The 19,228-nt window shown below is 43.4% G+C and overlaps 1 protein-coding gene across 1 annotated transcript in view; it reads right to left on the reverse strand.

Moving 5' to 3' along the window:
* The window catches only part of LOC311143710 (hyccin 2-like), a 161,344-nt gene extending 142,729 nt beyond the window's left edge, over nucleotides 1–18,615 (reverse strand). Inside the window, exon 1 of the mRNA XM_084179578.1 lies at nucleotides 18,503–18,615. The gene's annotated coding sequence lies outside the window, so the exon portion shown is untranslated. The remainder of the gene's footprint in view (nucleotides 1–18,502) is intronic.
* Nucleotides 18,616–19,228: the final 613 nt, after the last annotated feature.

Below are 19,228 nucleotides of genomic sequence, written 5' to 3' on the forward strand. Positions count from 1 at the left end.
AAGGAAATATTTTACTTTTAAACTCGGACAAAACAGAGATGCTAGTTCTAGGTCCCAAGAAACAGAGATCTTCTGTTGGATCTGACAATTAATCTTGATGGTTGTACAGTCTGAAAAAAAACTGAAGGACCTCTGCATTACTCTGGACCCTGATCTCTCTTTTGACGAACATATCAAGAATATTTCAAGGACAGCTTTTTTCCATCTTCGTAACATTGCAAAAATCAGAAACTTTTTGTCCAAAAATTATGTGGAAAAGACAGTCCATGCTTTTGTCACTTCTAGATTAGACTACTGCAGTGCTCTACACTCCGGCTACCCAGATAAAGCACTAAATACACTTCAGTGCTAAACACGGCTGCTAGAATCTTGACTAGAACCAAAAAATGTGATCATATTACTCCAGTGCTACCCTCTCTACACTGGCTTCCTGTTAAGGCTAGGGCTGATTTCAAGGTTGTACTGCTAACCTACAAAGCATTACATGGGCTTGCTCCTACCTATCTCTCTGATTTGGTCCTGCCGTACATACTTACACGTACGCTACGGTCACAAGACGCAGGCCTCCTTATTGTCCCTAGAATTTCTAAGCAAACAGCTGGAGGCAGAGCTTTCTCCTATAGAGCTCCATTTTTATGGAATGGTCTGCCTATCCATGTGAGAGACGCAGACTAGGTCTCGACCTTTATGTCTTTACTGAAGACTCATCTCTTCAGTAGGTCCTATGATTGAGTGTAGTTTGGCCCAGGGGTGCGAAGGTGAACGGCAAGGCACTGGAGCAACAAACCGCCCTTGCTGTCTCTGCCTGGCCGGTTCCTGTCTCTCCATTGAGATTCTCTGCCTCTGACCCTATTACGGGGGCTGAGTCACTGGCTTACTGGTCCTTTCCATGCCGTCCCTAGGAGGGGTGCATCACTTGAGTGGGTTGAGTCACTGACGTGATCTTCCTGTCGGGTTTGTCACCCCCTTGGACTCGTGCAGTGGAGGAGATCTTCGTGGGCTATACTCAGCCTTGTCTCAGGGTAGTAGGTTGGTGGTCTGTTGATATCCCTCTGGTGGTGTGGGGGCTGTGCTTTGGCAAAGTGGGTGGAGTTATATCCTGCCTGGTTGGCCCTGTCCGGGGGTATCGTCGGACGGGGCCACAGTGTTTCCCGATCCCCCGTCTCAGCCTCCAGTAGCTATGCTGCAATAGTCTATGTGTCGGGGGGCAAGGATCAGTCTGATATATCTGGTGTTATTCTCCTGTCTTATCCGGTGTCCTGTGTGAATTTAAGTATGCCCTAGGACCATGCCTCAGGACTACCTGGCCTGATGACTCCTGGCTGTCCCCAGTCCACCTGGTCGTGCTGCTGCTCCAGTTTCCACTCTTTTGCCTGCGGCTATGGAACCCTGACCTGTTCACTGGACGTGCTACCTTGTCCCAGACCTGCTGTTTTCAACTCTCTCTCTCTACCACACCTGCTATTTCAACCTCTAAATGCCCGGCTATGAAAAGCCAAGTGATGTTTACTCCTGATGTACTGACCTGTTTCACCCTCTACAACCACTGTGATTATTATTTAACCCTGCTGGTCATCTATGAACGTTTGAACATCTTGGAGATAAATCTGGCCTTAATGGCCATGTACTGTTATAATCTCCACCCAGCACAGCCAGAAGAGGACTGGCCACCCCTCAGAGCCTGGTTCCTCTCTAGGTTTCTTCCTAGGTTTCTGCCTTTCTAGGGAGTTTTTCCTAGCCACCATGCTTCTACATCTGCATTGCTTGCTGTTTGGTGTTTTAGGCTGGGTTTCTGTATAGCACTTTGTGACATCTGCTGATGTAAAAAGGGCTTTATAAATACATTTGATTGATTGATTGATTGATTGATTGATGACCTGGCCTCCAAAATCACCCGACCTCAACCCAATTGAGATGGTTTGGGATGAGTTGGACCGCAGAGTGAAGGAAAAGCAGCCAACAAATGCACAGCATTTGTGGGAACTCCTTCAAGACTGTTGGAAAAGCATTCCAGGTGAAGCTTGTTGAGAGAATGCCAAGAGTGTGCAAAGCTGTCATCAAGGCAAAGGATTGCTACTTTGAAGAAACTCAAATATAAAATATATTTTGATTTGTTTAACACTTTTTTAGTTACTACATGATTCCATATGTGTTATTTCATAGTTTTGATGTCTTCACTATTATTCTACAATGTAGAAAATAGTAAAAAAAAATAAAGAAAAACCCTGGAATGAGTAGGTGTGTCCAAACTTTTGACTGGTACTGTATGTGGTAGTGGTGGAGTAGGGGCCTGATCGCACACAGTGTGCTGTGAAATATGTTATGAATGTATTCTAATGTTTTAAAAATTGTATAACTGCCTTAATTTTGCCAGACCCCAGGAAGAGTAGCTGCTGCCTTGGCAGCAGCTAATGGGGATCCATAATAAATACAAATCTCTCCAAAACCCCAGAGTCAGCCAAAGCCTCAAATCCAGGTCCACGTCATATCAAGACAACACATTATGCTTCATCATTCAAGGGACTCCCCTGGAATCATCTCCGAATAGGCACCAGTTCAACTCTGGGCTCTGAGTCGTGGCTGGCACAGTAAACCGGCCTCCCCTGGAATCATCTCCGAATAGGCACCAGTTCAACTCTGGCCTCTGAGTCGTGGCTGGCACAGTAAACCGGACTCCCCTGGAATCATCTCCGAATAGGCACCAGTTCAACTCTGGGCTCTGAGTCGTGGCTGGCACAGTAAACCGGCCTCCCCTGGAATCATCTCCGAATAGGCACCAGTTCAACTCTGGGCTCTGAGTCGTGGCTGGCACAGTAAACCGGCCTCCCCTGGAATCATCTCCGAATAGGCACCAGTTCAACTCTGGGCTCTGAGTCGTGGCTGGCACAGTAAACCGGCCTCCCCTGGAATCATCTCCGAATAGGCACCAGTTCAACTCTGGGCTGAGTCGTGACTGGCACAGTAAACCGGCCAGGCCTCAGGTACCTATTGTTCCTGCGCTGTGATGTACTTGTTATACAGCCACCACGACAGGTCTGTGTGTCACAGTGGACATACAGTGCATTCGGAAATGATTCTTCCCCATTGACTTTTTCCACATTTTGTTATATTAAAGCCTTATTTTAAAATGGATTAAATTAATTTTTGTCCCCCTCACCAATCAACACACAATACCCCATAATGACAAAGACAAAACAGGTTTTGATGGAGACCTGACGGCACACAGCAAATTTCACACACAGTTCTTGGGTCCGTTTAACAAAATAAAAATAATAATTTGCTACAATTTCTAAAAACTTTGTCATTTGCTTTGTCATTATGGGGTACAGTGTGTAGATCCATTTTAGAATAAGGCTGTAATGTAACAAGGGGTCTGAATACTTTCCGAATGCACTGCATACTGTTACATGAAGCAGAAAGAGAGAGAAGAAGCTATAGAACTGCATTAATGTCTACATTGGTTTTTGCCATGTTTATGATATTATGTGAGCTAAACATTAATTAAGACAACAACAAAAAAGACTTCAATCCATGTTAAGGACAAATCTACATGGAAATCAAATACTGTAGAATTCCATGATTTCCTATGGAGGACTGGCAGTAAACCGCTTCTCTAATGTAACCCTGCTCCCTGTAGTACTGGTCAGAAGTAGTGCACTATGTAAGGAACAGGGTGACATTTGGGACATCAGGGACGGGCCTAAGGATGAAACAGACATAACTAGGCCTATCCCAAAACCGCTTCCCTGGGAATCACATGCATCACGGAAGGCTGTGTGTGGTCTGACCAGCTACTAGGAAGGCTGTGTGTGGTCTGACCAGCTACTAGGAAGGCTGTGTGTGGTCTGACCAGCTACTAGGAAGGCTGTGTGTGGTCTGACCAGCTACTAGGAAGGCTGTGTGTGGTCTGACCAGCTACTAGGAAGGCTGTGTGTGGTCTGACCAGCTACTAGGAAGGCTGTGTGTGGTCTGACCAGCTACTAGGAAGGCTGTGTGTGGTCTGACCAGCTACTAGGAAGGCTGTGTGTGGTCTGACCAGCTACTAGGAAGGCTGTGTGTGGTCTGACCAGCTACTAGGAAGGCTGTGTGTGGTCTGACCAGCTACTAGGAAGGCTGTGTGTGGTCTGACCAGCTACTAGGAAGGCTGTGTGTGTGTGTGGTCTGACCAGCTACTAGGAAGGCTGTGTGTGTGTGTGGTCTGACCAGCTACTAGGAAGGCTGTGTGTGTGTGTGGTCTGACCAGCTACTAGGAAGGCTGTGTGTGGTCTGACCAGCTACTAGGAAGGCTGTGTGTGGTCTGACCAGCTACTAGGAAGGCTGTGTGTGGTCTGACCAGCTACTAGGAAGGCTGTGTGTGTGTGTGGTCTGAACAGCTACTAGGAAGGCTGTGTGTGGTCTGACCAGCTACTAGGAAGGCTGTGTGTGTGTGTGGTCTGACCAGCTACTAGGAAGGCTGTGTGTGGTCTGACCAGCTACTAGGAAGGCTGTGTGTGTGTGTGGTCTGAACAGCTACTTGTCCTATTCCAAAACTGCGTAACATGAATCCAGAAAGACCAGGCGAGTAACACGCTGATTCAACAGGATAATCAGGAGACGTGTTGCTCTTCCTCAATGCTGCTTTCACAGTGTAATCCAGAGAGAACCCTAGTCTCTCTCAATAGGGGTACAAGCCTCCCCATAGGAGGGAGCTTTATAACACAGATCTGACAGAGCTCACAGCCAGGCCTCCTGCCCGTCTGTCTATCAGTGGGGCCTCCAGCCAGGCCTCCTGCCCGTCTGTCTATCAGTGGGGCCTCCAGCCAGGCCTCCTGCCCGTCTGTCTATCAGTGGGGCCTCCAGCCAGGCCTCCTGCCCGTCTGTCTATCAGTGGGGCCTCCAGCCAGGCCTCCTGCCCGTCTGTCTATCAGTGGGGCCTCCAGCCAGGCCTCCTGCCCGTCTGTCTATCAGTGGGGCCTCCAGCCAGGCCTCCTGCCCCTCTGTCTATCAGTGTGCCCTCCAGCCAGGCCTCCTGCCCGTCTGTCTATCAGTGTGCCCTCCAGCCAGGCCTCCTGCCCGTCTGTCTATCAGTGGGGCCTCCAGCCAGGCCTCCTGCCCGTCTGTCTATCAGTGGGGCCTCCAGCCAGGCCTCCTGCCCGTCTGTCTATCAGTGGGCCCTCCAGCCAGGCCTCCTGCCCGTCTGTCTATCAGTGGGGCCTCCAGCCAGGCCTCCTGCCCGTCTGTCTATCAGTGGGGCCTCCAGCCAGGCCTCCTGCCCGTCTGTCTATCAGTGGGACTCTCTGCTCCCTCTCTCTGTCTGCATGCTACGGACATGCTCCGCTAGCCATGTCAGTTCAGTCCCTTCACATTACTTAGATCAGTGTGATTATCCCATTCAGTGTTTCCTCTTATGGATTCAGTCAGTTAGGATTTAAACTGCAGAAATAGGAGATTCCTAAATGCACACAAAGCAGCCTTAGATACAATCTAGGCCTAACAGAGAGCACCTGTTAATCCATGACAGGCTAATTAAAGCACTGATCCCCTGGGCATGTGTGTCCCTGTAGGTGGAGGACATGATGTATGGTTGGGACTCTGCATAGCCCTGGGGGATATAACTCCAGTAGATTAAATCCATGATGTATGGTTGGGACTCTGCATAGCCCTGGGGGATATAACTCCAGTAGAGTAAATCCATGATGTATGGTTGGGACTCTGCATAGCCCTGGGGGATATAACTCCAGTAGATTAAATCCATGATGTATGGTTGGGACTCTGCATAGCCCTGGGGGATATAACTCCAGTAGAGTAAATCCATGATGTATGGTTGGGACTCTGCATAGCCCTGGGGGATATAACTCCAGTAGAGTAAATCCATGATGTATGGTTGGGACTCTGCATAGCCCTGGGGGATATAACTCCAGTAGAGTAAATCCATGATGTATGGTTGGGACTCTGCATAGCCCTGGGGGATATAACTCCAGTAGAGTAAATCCATTTGAATTCAATCACTTTTTGAAAGAATCCCTTTTGATTTAAACAAACAAAAAAAACTTTCCATACATGTTTGCCCATGGAAGAAGTGGTCAGAAAGGGACTTTTTTTTTTTTTTTTTTTTTTAAACCTGAACGCCAAAACATTCAGGAGTTAAAACGTGCTCCAGGTAGACCTGTTTTGAATACCTTCATCACTGAAAAATAGAACTGGTTGAAGTTGATATCATATAAAAACATTAAAACAGTGTTGTCAAACTATATCATTTTTGTGAAAAAATATTTAATGAAAAATTGTCGTTTTTAAACCATCAAAGTCAATAATCTACAAACGTGTAAACTCTTCTTTTTTTGTATTCGCATATGTAGCAGCTTAGACCCTATTCCACATCTGAGGGTTTTGTGTTCATCAGTTGAGACAGCATGCTCTTGAATACAGGGTGGGTGTCTTTTCAACTATAGAAATCATAGACTGGACCTATCCTTCAGACCACTGCAATTTAGCTGGTAGACCATTGAAAATTAACTGAACTACATTTGCTACACAGGATTTTTTTTTTAATTGTAATTTCAGATGTCCATAATAGTGGAATGAAAGTGTTTCACAGCACTACTTACCCGCCAGTGTTGTGATTGGCTGTTATTTTCACCTATTGATTTCTCCCACCGGAGTGGCAACTGAGGTCAAAATGGGAAATCTGTTTTGATTGTGTGGCTGTGTTATCTAGTGGAAATCAGGTAAAAAAACACAACATGCAACAATATCAAAGATTTTACTGAGTTACAGTTCATGTCACCCACCACCTCGTTTCAGTCTTATGTAGCAACATTATAAATTGTTATATTTACATTGGATAAGAGTACAGACTCAGAGCTACAAAATGGTATATCATACACTACAGTTGAGGAACAATGGGAAAGTAATCCTGCTTTGAAAGTTGATAAACGTGTAACAACACCTTTGTAAAAATGGCCCTTGAATGTTTTGGTACACCTACTGGAGAAAGCTTTGTCGACACCCATTCAGCATCGTTCACACCCTCTTAAGCCTTAGCCCCACCCATCTCTTTAAGGATTCACCTGTGAGGCCATGTGCTAAACAGAGGGAGTAAGTTAGTGTAGTAAACAACCGAAGAATTCAAGACTAAAAGTGGTGAAAGTAGTAGCAAACACACTTTAGTCCTTGGCCTATTTCCTAATCTGACTTTGGTGCAGGTCATGTTCTTCACATTAGTCTCTGGTAAACACACACTATATCAAATAAAATCTAAGTGTATTTGTCACATGCATAGGATATAATGACTTATGACCCAAGAACAGCTCAGTTAATCCCTACCTTTGTGTCGCTGAGTTGTCATAATGCTGCATCAAATGTACATTATCCCAGGGGCGTTGGCAGACACAATGTAAGTAACTTTATGTATGTCCCTCTAACTGCCCTGAATGCCTCTGTTGATCCTACAGCTATTGGATGCAGTAATCATGAGCCTATGAACCAGAGTTATACTGTTAGCACTGAGGCGGTGTGCCCTAGTAGGAAGTCCACTGTGTGTTCAGAGGGGACTGTGTGAATCAGGCCTTCATGGTCGAATTGCTGCAAAGAAACCACTACTAAAGGACACCAATAAGAAGAAGAGACCTGCTTGGGCCAAGAAACATGAGAAATTGACAGACTGGTGGAAATTTGTCCTTTGGTCTAGAGTCGAAATGTAAGATTTTTGGTTCAAACTGCCGTGTCTGGTGAGACGCGGTGTGGGTGAACAGATGATCTCCGCATGTGTAGTTCCCACCATAAAGCATGGAGGAGGTGGTGTTATGGTGTGGGGGTGCTTTGCTGGTGACACTGTCTGTGATTTATTTAGAATTCAAGGTACACAACCAGCATGGCTACCACAGCATTCTGCAGCGATACGCCATCCCATCTGGTTTGGGCTTAGTGGGACTCATTTGTTTAACAGGACAATGACCCAACACACCTCCAGGCTGTGTAAGGGCTATTTTACCAAGAAGGAGGGTGATAGAGTGCTGCATCAGATGACCTGGCCTCTGATGTGGATTTTTGGATTGGTGCATCTCTGTTGCTAAGCAAGAACTTGGTTGGTTCCTCTCACTGGGTTTGTGTTTGTGTGTGTGTGTGTGAGAGAGAGAGAGAGAAATGGGCATCTGACCTGTCTTCGGGTCAAATTCTACAGTTGTCTTATCTTATCAGTGACTGAAACCAGACTGTTGCCCTGTGGCTCTCCTTAGGCAGATCCCTGGAACGAGCCATGGTTGAACAGAGTTCAGGCTAAACCCTTTGTCTCTCCTTGGGCGTCTTCCTGATGAATTACAGCATGACGGGTGGGAGAGAGGGGTTAGGCTTGGGTATGTTTGAAAGATTGATTGTGGACCTGCCATGTCCACAATCAATCTCCAGGTCAAGCCAGGGTGAGCCGGGGTTGAACAGAGTTCAAACTGAACATGATTATTTACATGACAGGGCTGTTATTTTTGGATGACAAGGCTTGGTTGGTCACGCCACCATTGTTTCCAAACTGAATACATAGAAGGGGGAGAAGTCAAATTTTGCCACCATCATAAAATAAGGAAGTGGGAGGGTCAAGAGGTGCAAACTGGAGACAGTGGTGGGGGAACCAACAAGGGAGGGATTAAGCTAAAATATATGTAAAATGACTATATAAACTGAGAGGTGTGAAAGCAGATGCTCTGCAGACCACCTCAGCTTTGTCTAATTGTAATAAAGTATATCTTAAAAATTCTACAAAACTCTGGAAATACTTTGTTTGCTTGATAATTTTCTACAACACCTCCACAATCCCCCGACCTCAACCCAATTGAGATGGTTTGGGATGAGTTGGACCGCAGAGTGAAGGAAAAGCAGCCAACAAGTGCTCAGCATATGTGGGAACTCCTTCAAGACTGTTGGAAAAGCATTCCAGGTGAAGCTGGTTGAGAAAATGCCAAGTGTGCAAAGCTGTCATCAAGGCAAAGGGTGGCTATGTGAAGAATCTCAAATATAAAATATATATTTGTTTAACACATTTTTGGTTACTAAATGATTCCATATGTGTTATTTCATAGTTTTGATGTCTTCTCTATTATTCTACAATGTAAAAATTAAGAAAAACCCTTGAATGAGTAGGTGTGTCCAAACTTTTGACTGGTACTGTATGTAGCCTAAGAAACAAGGTTCATGAAGACAACTTGCTTGTAACAGATGACATTCACATTCTGACTATCTCTGAAACTCACTTAGATAATACCTTAGATGAATACAGTGGTAGCAATACATGGTTATAACAAATACCGAAAACACAGAAATGCCAATGGGGGCGATGTTGCGGTCTATATTAAGAACCATATATTATTATTAGGCTGGGCATACAATACGTTTTGAAGTGATTCCTATGTTGTTGATGTAAAGAATATATATGTTGGTCCGTGGTGTGTAATAAGGAGCAATCAGACGCTGCACTTGACACATTTATGAAATTGCTTCTCCCAGTTACTAATAAGCATGCACCCATTAAGAAAATGACTGTAAAAACTGTTAAATCCCCGTGGATTGATGAGGAATTGAAAATTGTGTGGTTAAGAGGGATGAGGCAAAAGGAATGGCAAATAAATCTGGCTGCACAACCGATTGGCAAACGTATTGCAAATTGAGAAATCATGTGACTAAACTGAATAAAAAGAAGAAGAAACTACACTATGAAACAAAGATAAATTATATAAAGAATGATAGTAAAAAGCTTTGGAACACCAAATGCAATTTTAGGAAAGAAGGCAAACTCAGCTCCATCATTCATTGAATCAGATGACTCATTCGTCACAAAACCGTCTGATATTGCCAACTACTTTAATTATTGTTTCATTGGCAAGATTAGCAAACTTAGGCATGACATGCCAGCAACAAACACTGACACTACACGTCCAAGTATATCTGACCAAATTATGAAAGAAAAGCATTGTAATTTTGAATTCCATAAAGTGAGTATGGAAGAAGTGCCATATCTTTAATATAAGCCTAATAGAAAGTGTGTGCCTTCAGGCCTGGAGGGAAGCAAAAGTAATTCCACTACCTAAGAATAGTAAAGCCCCCTTTACTGGCTCAAATAGCCGACCAATCAGCCTGTTCCCAACCCTTAGTAAACTTTTGAAAAATGGTGTTTGACCAGATACAATGCCATTTTACAGTAAACAAATTGACAAGACTTTCAGCACACTTATAGGGAAGGACATTCAACAAGCACAACACTTTACTGATGATTGGCTGATATACATTTATGATAAAAAGACAGTGGGGTCTGTTTTGTTAGACTACAGTGCGGCTTTTAACAATATCGATCATAGTCTGCTGCTGGAAAAACGGCTTTACACCCCCTGCTATATTGTGGAAACAGAGTTACCTGTCTAACAGAACACAGAGGGTGTTCTTAATGGAAGCCTATCCAACATAATCCAGGTAGAATCAGGAATTCCCCAGGGCAGCTGTCTAAGCCCCTTACTTTTTTCAATCTTTACTAATGACATGCCACTGGCTTTGAGTAAAGCCAGTGTGTCTATGTATGCGGATGAATCAACACTATACATGTCGTTGACCACACACACCTAGACTAACACAGCATTAGTAGAACAGCAAACAGTTGAAGTCGGAAGTTTACATACACCTTAGCCAAATACATTTAAACTCAGTTTTTCACAAATCCTGACAATTAATCCTAGTAAAAATTCTGTCTTAGGTCAGTTAGGATCACCACTTGATTTTAAGAACGTGAAATGTCAGAATAATAGTAAAGAGAATTATTTATTTTCTGCTTTTATTTCTTTCATCACATTCCCAGTGGGTCAGAAGTTTACATACACTCAATTAGTATTTGGTAGCATTGCCTTTAAATTGTTTTTACTTGGGTCAAACATTTCAGGTAGCCTTCCACAAGCTTCCCACAATAAGTTGGGTGAATTTTGGCCCATTCCTCCTGACAGAGCTGGTGTAACTGAGTCAGGTTTGTAGGCCTCCTTGCTCGCACACGCTTTTTCAGTTCTGCCCACACATTTTCTATAGGATTGAGGTCAGGGCTTTGTGATGGCCACTCCAATACCTTGCTTCACGGTTGGGATGGTGTTCTTCGGCTTGCAAGCTCCCCCCCCTTTTCCTCCAAACAAAACGATGGTCATTATGGCCAAACAGTTCTATTTTTGTTTCATCAGACCAGAGGACATTTCTCCAAAAAGTACAATCTTTGTCCCCATGTGCAGTTGCAAACCGTAGTCTGGCTTTTTCATGGCGGTTTTGGAGCAGTGGCTTCTTCCTTGCTGAGCGGCCTTTCAGGTTATGTCGATATAGGACTCGTTTTACTGTGGATATAGATACTTTTGTACCGGTTTCTTCCAGCATCTTCACAAGGTCCTTTGCTGTTGTTCTGGGATTGATTTGCACTTTTCGCACCAAAGTACGTTCATCTCTAGGAGACAGAACGCATCTCCTTCCTGAGCGGTATGACGGCTGCGTGGTCCCATGGTGTTTATACTTGCGTACTATTGTTTGTACAGATGAATGTGGTACCTTTAGGCGTTTGGAAAGGATGAACCAGACAATGTGGCGTTTTTTTTCTGAGGTCTTGGCTGATTTCTTTTGATTTTCCCATGATGTCAAGCAAAGAGGCACTGAGTTTGAAGGTAGGCCTTGAAATACATCCACAGGTACCTCTCCAATTGACTCAAATGATGTCAAATTAGCCTATCAGAAGCTTCTAAAGCTTTGACATCATTTTCTGGAATTTTCCAAGCTGTTTAAAGGCACAGTCAACTTAGTGTATGTAAACTTCTAACCCACTGGAATTGTGATACAGTGAATTATAAGTGAAATAATCTGTCTGTAAACAATTGTTGGAAAAATGACTTGTGTCATGCACAAAGTAGATGTCCTAACCGACTTGCCAAAACTATAGTTTATTAACAAGACATTTGTGGAGTGGTTGAAAAACTAGTTTTAATTACTCCAACCTAAGTGTATGTAAACTTCAACTGTATAATTGTTAATTATTAATATTAAAACAAAGCAGGTAAACATGTTACATGTTAATATTTCTCTCACACCCCACACCTCCATGCTTCACAGTGGGAACCACACATGCAGAGATCATCCGTTCATCTAATCTGTGTCACAAAGACACAGCGGTTGGAACCAAAAGTCACAAATTTGGACTCATCAGACCAAAGGACAGATTTCCACCGGCCTAATGTCAATTGCACATGTTTCTTGGCCCAAGCAAGTCTTCTTATTGGTTTCTTTGCAACATTTCGACCATGAAGGCCTGATTAACGCAGTCTCCTCTGAACAGTTGACGTTTAGATGTGTCTGTTACTTTAACTCTTTAGTATTTATTTGGGCTGCAATCTGAGGTGCAGTTAATTGCCGATTTCCGAAGCTGGTAACTAATGAACTCATCCTCTGCAGCAGAGGTAACTCTGGGTCTTCCTTTCCTGTGGCGGTCCTCATGAGAGCCAGTTTCATCATAGCGCTTGATGGTTTTTGCGACTGCACTTCAAGAAACTTTCAAAGTTCTTGAAATGTTTCAGATTGACTGACCATGTCTTAAAGCAATGATGGACTGTCATTCCTCTTTGCTTACTTGAGCTGTTCTTGCCATAATATGGACTTGTTCTTTTACCAAATAGGACCATCTTCAGTATACCACCCCTACCTTGTCAAAACACAACTGATTGGTCAAATGCATTAAGAAGGAAAGAAATTCCACAAATTAACTTTTAACAAGGCACACCTGTCAATTGAAATTCATTCCAGGTGACTACGTCATGAAGCTGGTTGAGAGAATGCCAAGTGTGCAAAGCTGTCATCAAGGCAAAGGGTGGCTACTTTGAAGAATCTCAAAGATTTGTTTAACACTTTTTTGGTTACTACATGATTCCATATGTGTGTTATTTCATAGTTTTGATGTCTTCACTATTATTCTACAATGTAGAAAATAGTAAAAATAAAGAAAAACCCTGGAATGAGTAGGTGTCCAAACTTTTGACTGGTACTAATATATATATATATATATAAATACACACAGTGCCTTCGGAAAGTATTCAGACCTTGACTTTTTCCACATTTTGTTAGGTTAAAGCCTTATTCCAAAATTGATTAAATTGCCCCCCCCTCAATCTAAACACAATACCCCATAATTTTAAAGCAAAAAATGGTTTTAAGAAATGTTTTTAATATATAAAGAAATATCACATTTACATAGTATTCAGACCCTTTATTCAGTACTTTGTTGAAGCACCTTTGGCAGCACCTCCAGCATCGAGTCTTCTTGGGTATTACGCTACAAGCTTGGCACACCTGTATTTGAGGAGTTTCTCCCATTCTTCTCTGCAGATCCTCTCAAGCTCGGTCAGGTTGGATGGGGAGCGTTGCTACACAGATATTTTCAGGTGTCTTCAGAGATTTCGATCGGGTTCAAGTCCGGGCTCTGGCTGGGCCACTCAAGGACATTCAGAGACTTTTCCCGAAGCCTCTCCTGCATCGTCTTGGCTGTGTGCTTAGGGTCGTTGTCCTGTTGGAAGGTGAACCTTCACCCCAGTCTGAGGTCCTGAGCGCTCTGGAGCAGGTTTTCATCAAGGATATCGGGGTACTTTGCTCCTTTCATTTTTCCCCTAGATCCTGACTAGTCTCCCAGTCCCTGCCGCTGAAAAACATCCCCACAGCATGATGCTGCCTCCACCATGCTTCACCGTAGGGATGGTGCCAGGTTTCTTCCAGACGTGACACTTGGCATTCAGGCCAAAGAGTTAAATCTTGGTTTCATCAGACCAGAGAATCTTGTTTCCCATGGTCTGAGAGTCTTTAGGTGCCCTTTGGCAAACTCCAAGCGGGATGTCATGTGCCTTTTACTGAGGAGTGGCTTCTGTCTGGCCACTCTACCATAAAGGCCTAATTGGTTGAGTGCTGCAGAGATGGTTCTCTCATCTCCACAGATGAAGTCTAGAGCTCTGTCAGAGTGACAATCGGGTTCTTGGTCACCTCCCTGACCAAAGCCCTTCTCCCCCGATTGCTCAGTTTGGCCGGGTGGCCAGCTCTTGGAAGAGTCTTGGTGGTTCCAAACTTCTTCCATTTAAGAATGATGGAGGCCACTGTGTTCTTGGGGACCCTCAATGCTGCAGAAATGGTTTGGTACCCTTCCCCAGATCTGTGCCTCGACACAATCCTGTCTCGGAGCTCTACGGACAATTCCTTTGACCTCACAGCTTGGTTTTTGCTTTGACATGCACTGTCAACTGTGGGACCTTATATAGACAGCTGTGTGCCTTTCCAAATAATGTCCAATCAATTGAATTTACCACAAGTGGACTCAAATCAAGTTTTAAAAAAACATCTCAAGGATGATCATCTCAAGGATGCAACTGAGCTCAATTTCAAGTCTCACCTGCCAAGGCAGCAGCTACTCTTCCTGGGGTCCAGCAAAATTCAGGCAGTTATACATTTTTTTTAAACATTACAATACAGTCATAACAGATTTCACAGCACACTAAGTGTGCCCCGTCAGGCCCCTACTCCACTACCACATTTCAGCGACTGAAATGATTGCAACACTTAAAGAGTTGCAGTTAGTTTCAGAGTGGGTGGCAAGGAATAAGTTAGTCCTAAATGTTTCTAAAACTAAAAGCATTGTATTTGGAACAAATCATTCACTTAACTCCAAACCTCAATTAAATAATGTGGAGATTGAGCAAGTTGAGGTGACTAAACTGTTTGGAGTAACCCTGGATTGTAAACTGTCATGGTCAAAACATATTGATACAAAATTAGCTAAAATGGGGAGAAGTCTGTCTATAACATTTACATTTACGTCATTTAGCAGACGCTCTTATCCAGAGCGACTTACAAATTGGTACATTCACCTTATTGCCAGTGGGATAACCACTTTACAATGTTTTTTTTGTTTTTTTGGGGGGTGGGGCGGGTAGAAGGATTACTTTATCCTATCCCAGGTATTCCTTAAAGAGGTGGGGTTTCAAATGTCTCCGGAAGGTGGTGAGTGACACCGCTGTCCTGGCGTCGTGAGGGAGCTTGTTCCACCATTGGGGTGCCAGAGCAGCGAACAGTTTTGACTGGGCTGAGCGGGAACTGTGCTTCCGCAGAGGTAGGGGAGCCAGCAAGCCAGAGGTGGATGAACGCAATGCCCTCGTTTGGGTGTAGGGACTGATCAGAGCCTGAAGGTACGGAGGTGCCGTATAATAAAGCGCTGCTCTACCTTCTTAACAACACTATCAACAAGGCAGGTCCTACAGGCCCTAGTTTTGTCGCACCTGGACTACTGTTCAGTCGTGTGGTCAGGTGCCACAAAGAGGGACTTAGGAAAATTGCAATTGGCTCAAAACAGGGCAGCACGGCTGGCCCTTGGATGTGTGGTCCTCTGTAGCTCAATTGGTAGAGCATGGCGCTTGTAACGCCAGGGTAGTGGGTTCGATCCCCGGGACCACCCATACGTAGAAATGTATGCACACATGACTAAGTCGCTTTGGATAAAAGCATCTGCTAAATGGCATATCTATGTAATATGCATGTCAATCTCTCCTGGCTCAAAGTGGAGGAGAGATTGACTTCATCACTGCTTGTGTTTGTGAGAGGTGTTGACATGTTGAAAGCACCGAGCTGTCTGTTTAAACTACTAGCACACAGCTCAGACACCCACGCATACCCCACAAGACATGCCACCAGAGGTCTCTTCACAGTCCCCAAGTCCAGAACAGACTATGGGAGGCGCACAGTACTACATAGAGCCATGACTACATGGAACTCTATTCCACATCAGGTAACTGATGCAAGCAGTAGAATCAGATTTTAAAAAACAGATAAAAATACACCTTATGGAACAGCAGGGACTGTAAAGCAACACAAACATAGACACATGCATGCACACACGATAACATATGCTCTATGCACACTTAAACGTGTATTTTGTGTTGTAGATATGTGGTGGTGGAGTAGGTGCCTGTTATGAATGTATTATAATGTTGTTTTAAATTGTATACTGCCTTAATTTTGCTGGACCCAAGGAAGAGTAGCTGCTGCCTTGCAATATTTTCAAAATATTTGTTTTCGCTTTGTCATGATGAGGTATTGGGTGTAAACTGATGAGGGAAGAAACATATTTAAGCAATTGTAGAATAAGGCTGTAACGTAACAAAATGTGGAAAACGTAAAGGGGTCTGAATACTTTCCAAATGCACTATATGTATGCATGTATGTATGAATGTATATACAAAACACACATTATTTAAAATATATATGGGGCGGCAGGTAGCTTAGTGGTTAAGAGCATTGTGCCAGTAACCGAAAGGTGGCTGGTTCTAATCCCCGAGCCGACTAGGTGAAAAATATGTCGATGTGCCCTTGAGCAAGGCACTTAACCCTAATTGCTCATGTAAGTCGCTCTGGATAAGAGCGTTTGCTAAATGACTAAAACAAACAAAATATATTGGTCCGTGGGCTTACAAAATGGGGCCCACGGCCACCAGTTGCCCATCCCTGATTTATAGCAATGTAGTAAAAAATAGTGTCCTCGTGTTAACCTCAGTGTACTGAACACACAGCTGAGAGGAGAGTATTAGTGATGGGGGATCACAAACCAGGAACCTTCTAGAAACACACAGCACTGATCTCACTATAAAACCCTGAACATGCTGATCTCACTATAAAACCCTGAACATGCTGATCTCACTATAAAACCCTGAACATGCTGATCTCACTATAAAACCCTGAACATGCTGATCTCACTATAAAACCCTAAACATGCTGATCTCACTATAAAACCCTGAACATGCTGATCTCACTATAAAACCCAAAACATGCTGATCTCACTATAAAACCCTAAACATTGCACATGCTGCTTACACAGAAGCTAAACTCCACAGTATCATTGGATGTCCTTCAGTCCCAAACAACTAGCCCTTGATCGTGACTCAATTCCATTACACGTATGAGTCATTGGACGAAGGCGTCTTCTATAAGGGGGAGTTTTGTTAAGAAGACCAACACTGTCAGAACATTAACACGCATCGCTTGCGGTAAGGTTTTGGAAGCATAAGGACTTTCTTTCATATCAGCAATAAATAATTTTCAAAAAACAACGCTTGTTTACAGAGAAGACGGAAGACAGAGTAGACTACCTGTGCCAATTAGCTATCTACGTCTCCGAACACCTGTGTAAACAGAAGACAGATGCCACAAAGGTGTTGTCACTGAAAAATACTGTCCGCTACAACTGTTAAAACCAATGACTGACGAATATAAACCCTGGATTGCTGATGCTATGTATTGGCCATTGAGAGGCTTTGAAGCCACCAGTCAGCCATATTGGTTCTCCCCAGTAGCAGCAGTCCTCCAGAGGAATGAATGGAATTCTACAGTATTGAGATTAAATGTTAAGGACAAAATGACCTGTTTAAGTATTTTGTTGTTGTAGTGGGGACAGCAGCATTAGTAAAAAGAAAACACATTTGTTTCTGTTTTTAATTGTTATGTTTCGCTCAAATAATATAATTTAAAAGTATGCATTAAGGTGTCTGTAATAGAATAAACGTGTCAAAACGAATGTAGACATTAATGCATTTATATAGCTTCCAAAATATGTTTTACAATTGAGCAGTACCAAGTGCTTCAATACAGCGCCACCTGTCAGTCATCCAGGCGTTATAAACATCATCGGGTTAAAACAATAAGTGTGTATTTTGCATTTGTGAAATTATTTTGATGTGATATGAAAGTAACGTTTGGGGATTGATGTTTCTAAAACCTTACCGATGGGAGTATTATACTGTTTTGGCTTCCAGAGCCAATTGTCCTTTAAAACAGAACATGTAACGTTAGACTCCTTTAGTCTATTATTGGGCTAACATACAACGAGCGTCCCTCAACCTAGTTAGCTGATTTCAACGACGACTCAGTGGAGAGCTAGCTAGCTGTTAGGTAATGCTAGCAATGGGGTGTGCTGTTTTTTAAGCTAGCATGATGAAGGTTGGCTCCAACTTCCACGTTTTATAGGTTTCAGTTTTGTACTCAGGCAGGCAACGTCGCTGTTCAACAATATAGCAACATATTCTGCGCTTTTAATTTTGAAATATAGTAGCTAATAATGTCTAGCTTTGCAGCAACGAGTGTTTGGTTTCATGTGCGGCTAACGTCAGGAGATGTGGACACGTAGCTGGCTGGGTAACGTACGTTAGCAAGCCAATGATAGCTAGCATAAGCTAGCTAGCCAAAACGACGAAGACATCCATAGAGACTAGCGCTACTCGCGATTCAAAACGGTCAAATTAGCTTCCCATCCAGTTAGCAACCAATGACAAGGTCGATAAGCTAGCAAACAGGCTACCAATGGAGTGTGTTAGTTAACGTACCTAGTTAAAACCGTAAAGGTGTTCACTCCTGCCTCGTTACAAAAATAATCCCTGTTGGAAATCCAACTAGCTACGTTAACGTTAGTCAGCGATGCGTAGCTAGATAGCCAAATATAACTTACCCAAATTGTGTCATGCGATAACAGCCGATATCACATTAATTCGACTATTTCTGTAGTTTTCATTGCGCGTCGGTCGTGTACCCTGAATGATCCAAGCTGACTCCAACCTATTCTCCAATCACCTCCCCGTTAAACTGACTCCCCAACCTATTGTCCAATCACCTCGCCTCCCCGTTAAGCTGCTCCACTGCTATTGGACAGTCTCCGCCCAAAAATGAATCACTATAGGTGAAGCAAATATTGCGGAAAGGATGTGTGGAGTATCCAATGAGCTACAATAAGACCGAGACTATCCTATACATCTATGGGAATAATTCTAAAGATTATTTTCCTGCAAAAATGTGTACCATTCAATTTGAAGCAATACTAGATAGGTGGTAGACCCTGGGCAATAATTTGCATTTTGCTGTGAGACCTGGACATTTGATTTGACAGCACCAAACACTACGCCTCGAAAAATATTCATCCAGATACATTATGTATTTTCACCTCACCTGTGAAGAGGAAATTGAGCATCTCTTGGAGACATTGGAAATTCATCAATGTTTTACAGATTGGTAAATGAAAGAGGATTTTATACATTTCAATATAGCTTCCTATTGGTCAGACTTTTGCAACTAATTTAACATCGTATCCCATTATGATTGGTACCTGAGGCCATTTCGAAATATATCAAACCCTTCTCCTTCATTATTATTAAAAGTCTAAACGGAATCCTTGGGACGT

The sequence above is a fragment of the Coregonus lavaretus genome, assembly GCF_964263955.1.
Source record: "Coregonus lavaretus genome assembly, chromosome: 16".
In the NCBI taxonomy this organism is placed as follows: Eukaryota; Metazoa; Chordata; class Actinopteri; order Salmoniformes; family Salmonidae; genus Coregonus; species Coregonus lavaretus.